We start from the raw sequence: 4,727 nt of genomic DNA on the forward strand, positions 1-4,727 counted from the left end.
CCACCCCATGCCTGGGAGGTTCTACCAAACCCCCTCCCTCCCACACATATTCTGGGGACAGCAGGTAGCCAATGACCAGTTGTTAGGGTTGGGGAGTGGTAAAGGCATCAGAGTGGAACAACTCTGTAGTGTCATCAGGATCCAGAGCTCCCCCTGGGAGCAGCTTGAGGCTAGACTGCCGCTGAACCCACAGATGATCTCCCATTGCCCAGTTCTACCTGAAAGTGTTCCCTCAATAAAGCACTTGCTTGGGCCAGCCGAGTGGCTCAGTTTGTTAAGAGCATGAGCGCTGAGCAACAGGGTTGCCGATTTGATTCCCACATGGGCCAGTGAGCTGCACCCAAGCTGAGCTGCCGCTGAGCTGCCAACAGGCAGCAGGATGGCTCAGCTGGTAAGAGCGGGTGCTCTTAACAACAGGGTTGCTTGTTGGACACCTGCATGGGATGGTGGACTACGCCCACCTGCAACTAAGATTGAACGCGGCACCTTGAGCTGAGCTGCCACAGGCGGCTGGATAGCAACTGGACTTGGAGCTGAGCTAGCTGCGCCCTTGACAATTAAGACTGAAGGACAACAAGTTGGCTGTTCTCCTTCCCCAAATCCCCCAATAAAATCTTAATAAATAAATAAATAAATAAATAAAGCAAGCACTTGTTTAAGGCTCTTTATTTCATGCTCTGCTTCTGAGGGCTCCAACTTATGGCAAAGTACAGCACCGAATAAATCAGAAGCCATCTCCCTCCACCCTCTGGGAGCTTGTGGTGAAGGATACGGACAAATAAACAGGTACTTTCATTGTAGAGTAACAGTGATGGCATCCGAAAATGACACGGTGCATTGGGAACAGGAGTGCTCACAGAGAACTTCTTAGAATTGAAAGTTCCTGAGCTGAGAACTGGAGTGTGACTGGGAGCTGGCTGGGTAAAGGCAGAAGAAAAGGGAGGTGAGGTACGAATGGGAGACCCTGAAAGGTATGCGCTCAAAATTGCAAGTGATTTGGATGTCTGAAGCCAAGGGTGCCGCTGGCTAGAAAAGGGGCCAGAAAGGTTCATGTGGTCTCGATTAGTAAGGGCCTAGTGAGCGATTAACAAGTTTGTGCTGTATCCAGGGCAAAGGGAAAAACAATGAAGGGTTTTAAGGGGAGGATACATGATAAGACTTCTATTTATAAAAAAAAATTCCTGAGCTGTAGAATGGAGAAAGGACTTAAAAGGGCAAAGCTGATGGTGGGGACACAATGCCAGCCAATATTTCAGTTTTAACATAATAATTAAGAACTAGAGCGTTAGTGTTAGAGATAGAGGTTTCAATTCCAGCTCCAGCACCTCCCAGCTGAGGCAAGTTATTTATTCTGTCTAAGCTGCGGTTTCCAACTGTAAAATGGGACTACGAACCACACTAAGAATAGGCATGAACACTGAGGCATCTCATGTAGGAAGAAGATTTTATTATTTTTTTGACAACACTTGGCACCCTGAAAGCACCATCAGAGCGATCTGTTATTTTATCCAGTGGTCTGCATAAGGGTAATGGTGGTGGGAATGGAGAGAAGTAAATGGAATCAAGAGTTGTAGGAGGTGGAATTGAAGGGACAGGTGACCGGTTGGATGTGGGAATGAAGTGAAGAGAGGTGTCAAGGATTTCTGGTTTGGGAAGCAGGTAGATGCAGTCCGCTGCGTTGAGATGGGACTTCCGGAGGCGGTGGATTCTGAATGGAAGCTATGTCTGGCTCTGGACGTGTTGCTTTTGAAAAGCCTGAGATACCCAAAGTGGAATTGTCTGGTGCGCAGCTGTAATTCAGGCGAGCCTGAAATTCAGGAGCGAGATCTGAGCAGGCAATCTACTGGTGGGGTGGCAGAGAGAACCCAGGGCATGGGTACTGAGAACAGAGCAGGTACCGTGCTGGGCCCCGGAACAAAGGTGAGAAGACACGACTTGGGTGCTCAGGAAACTGATGGTCTGGTGAGGGAAGAGGATTACTAGAAAACAATGGATATGTTTTGAACTGAAGCTATGGGGTGGATCCCAGGAGTTGAAGGGACTGAGGATGAGACAAGGACTCCAAAGGTCAGAATGAAAACTGGAGATTCGAGGGGGTTGAGGTTAGGGAAGGAAGGAAAGGGTGCAACAGCTTGGAAAGTGTTTTTTATATGCTTAACTCAGAGATAAAATAATTGACTGTGACATTATAGCATTAGGAAAGAGCTTTGGTGCTCTAGAGTGCCACGCCTCTCAGACTGTGACATCAAGGAGTCCTGAGTTCTGAGGCACCCCTGGAAGCAGAGGCTGCAGGAGTGTGGGGTTCCCACACCAAGCAGACACTCTGCTGAACAGAATGCCTGTCGTTGTTTTACAAATTGGCACTGGGTATAAGCTTTTTCTTGAAAAAAAAAAACGTTGTACCAAAAGCAAGCAAGCTGTTTGACTTAGGAAGGACAATGTACAGATAAGGAATCTGATCCCAGAGAGGTTAAGTCACTTGTTTAAGATCATAGAGCTAATGAGGGATCAAGCTGGGCCTAGAGAATCTAGAGTTTTTGATTCTCAGGCCGCTGTTCTTTCTTGCTGTCCCCGAGATCTTATACTTCTAACCTGCCTGGTCCACGTTCCACTGTATCTTCAGAGATGTGTACAGCAGGCCCTCAGATAACGTCGTTTCGTTATAATGTTGATGCGATGCCGTAGGAACGTAACTCTTGTTTATATTAATTAGCCGATGGTAAAACTGGTTTCGTTATATGTAGTTTCACTTAAAGCGGCAGAGCCTATCAATGATGTTAAGTGAGAGCTAACTGTACTTTAAAAATCATGACAATGAGGCGTGGGAGGGACTTCTTGGAGCAGCAATCCAAATCCCTGACAGCATGTGGCCTTTCATAATGAGAGATCTTTCCCAAAGGAAATCCCTTTCACTTCCTGTCATGGCACCAGCTGAAAGTTCACCCAGGACGAAGCCCCTCAGCCTTTCTGGGGACTCAGGCTTTGCTTCCTTTCAAGGGGTTCCATTTCTTGGGCGGCCGGGTGGCTCAGTTGGTTAGAGCGTGTGCTCTTAACAACAAGGTTGCCGGTTCGACTCCCACATGGGATGGTGGGCTGTGTCCTCCACAACTAGATTGAAGGACAACAACTTGACTTGGAGCTGATGGGTCCTGGGAAAAACACACTGTTCCCCAATAAAGTTTAAAAAAAGAAAAAGTTCCATTTCACCAGCACTGACTTAAGTTTAAACCAACACCACAACTCGATGGTAGCATGACAGCCCTTACCATGACCTCTGTGCAAATTCTCAAGACAAGGTAGAATCATGACTCGCCGATTAAAAATGAACCCACGTTAGAGATCTTATTTAATTCAATCAGTGAGGGAACGAGGCAGAGGTTATAACTGGTTCAAAAGCAAATCCAAAAGAGAACAGACCCATTTCTAGATCAGGAATATTGAAATGAGCGTCCAGAAAGAGGCAAAACTGGCTTCTTGGATGGAGGTGTGGGAATCAATTGAAACTCTACCAGAAGGGACATAATTTGCATGTCTATAGACAAGAAATAGTTTGCAATGCTATCAGTTATCTACAATTTCCAGAGTTCTAAAATAGCTTCTATAGAATCAAAATTTAATAACACAACAAGGTGTGCTATTGGCAACACACAGTTTTCCAGTGATGTGCAATTTCCCCCCATACCTGTGAGAAAAGCAGAGGCACATTTTGCAAACTTGGGGTTCCTTTCCCTGTGTTGTACATATGAGCACATACAAAAATACACACGTGTGTGTATGTGGGTGTGTTTACATATACTTTCTAAAATAAAAGTTTCACAAAATGGTACTTATCCTTACTACATGCAACACACCTTGATATTTCCTGTTTTATTCTGGTGTTAATGCTGGTGTCCACACAAATGAATTCCGTAACCCATTAATGGTTTACCGCCTACCCATAGATCAAGGATGCAGTTTGAAAACAGGACTAGATCTGTGTTCCTCCAACGCTCTGTCGTGAAGGACCAATTTTTAAATTTTTTATTACTTTCAACCCTTCCTCTACTGATACTTCTGTGAAATACAATAAAAATTAATTACTAGAAAAATAAAGCGGAAAAATTCCCACAGATTTACAACACACAAGCTAGAATTTTTTATTATTAGATTCAACAGACATAAAATTTTATGTTGGGGCCAGGTCAAATTCCCATTGAAGGTTTCAAATGCTTACTCTCAGTTTCTTTTTTGTTCTTTTTATTTTTATTTTATTGTTAATTTCAGGTGTACAGAACAATGCAACAACCCCTCACAAAGTAACAACTCCCCTCCCCTATCCACTGCCCTCCCACCCCCGATATCATGCTTATCTATTACAATTCCACTGACTCCATTCCCACACTCTACTCCATGTCCCGTGACTATATGTATATGTAATTATAGTTGACATACAATATTATTCAATATCAGCTGCAGAAATACAGTGCGGTGGTCAGGCCTCTACACCAACTATGAAGTGGTCTCTCTAACAAGACATGAGTCCATCTGGCCCCCTAAAAAATATTTACAACATTATTGGTTATATTCCCCAGACTGTCTTGTCTATCCCTGAGGTCATATTGTAGTTACAATTTGTATTGTGTCGTCCCTTCCCCTTCTCCTTCATCCCCACCCCCTCCCAACTAGCAACCCTCAGTTTTTCCTCTGTGTCTCTGAGACTATTTCTGTTTACATTTCTCATTTATTCA

At 44.5% G+C, this 4,727-nt stretch overlaps 1 long non-coding RNA gene across 1 annotated transcript in view; it reads left to right on the plus strand.

The window, feature by feature from the left end:
- Positions 1–1,762: 1,762 nt before the first annotated feature.
- Positions 1,763–4,727, plus strand: part of LOC109373698 (uncharacterized) — a 22,653-nt gene continuing 19,688 nt past the window's right edge. The window contains exon 1 of the long non-coding RNA XR_002122270.1: positions 1,763–1,920. This is a non-coding gene — a long non-coding RNA (uncharacterized LOC109373698). The remainder of the gene's footprint in view (positions 1,921–4,727) is intronic.

The sequence above is a fragment of the Hipposideros armiger genome, unplaced genomic scaffold (assembly GCF_001890085.2).
Source record: "Hipposideros armiger isolate ML-2016 unplaced genomic scaffold, ASM189008v1 scaffold_741, whole genome shotgun sequence".
NCBI classification, from domain to species: domain Eukaryota; kingdom Metazoa; phylum Chordata; class Mammalia; order Chiroptera; family Hipposideridae; genus Hipposideros; species Hipposideros armiger.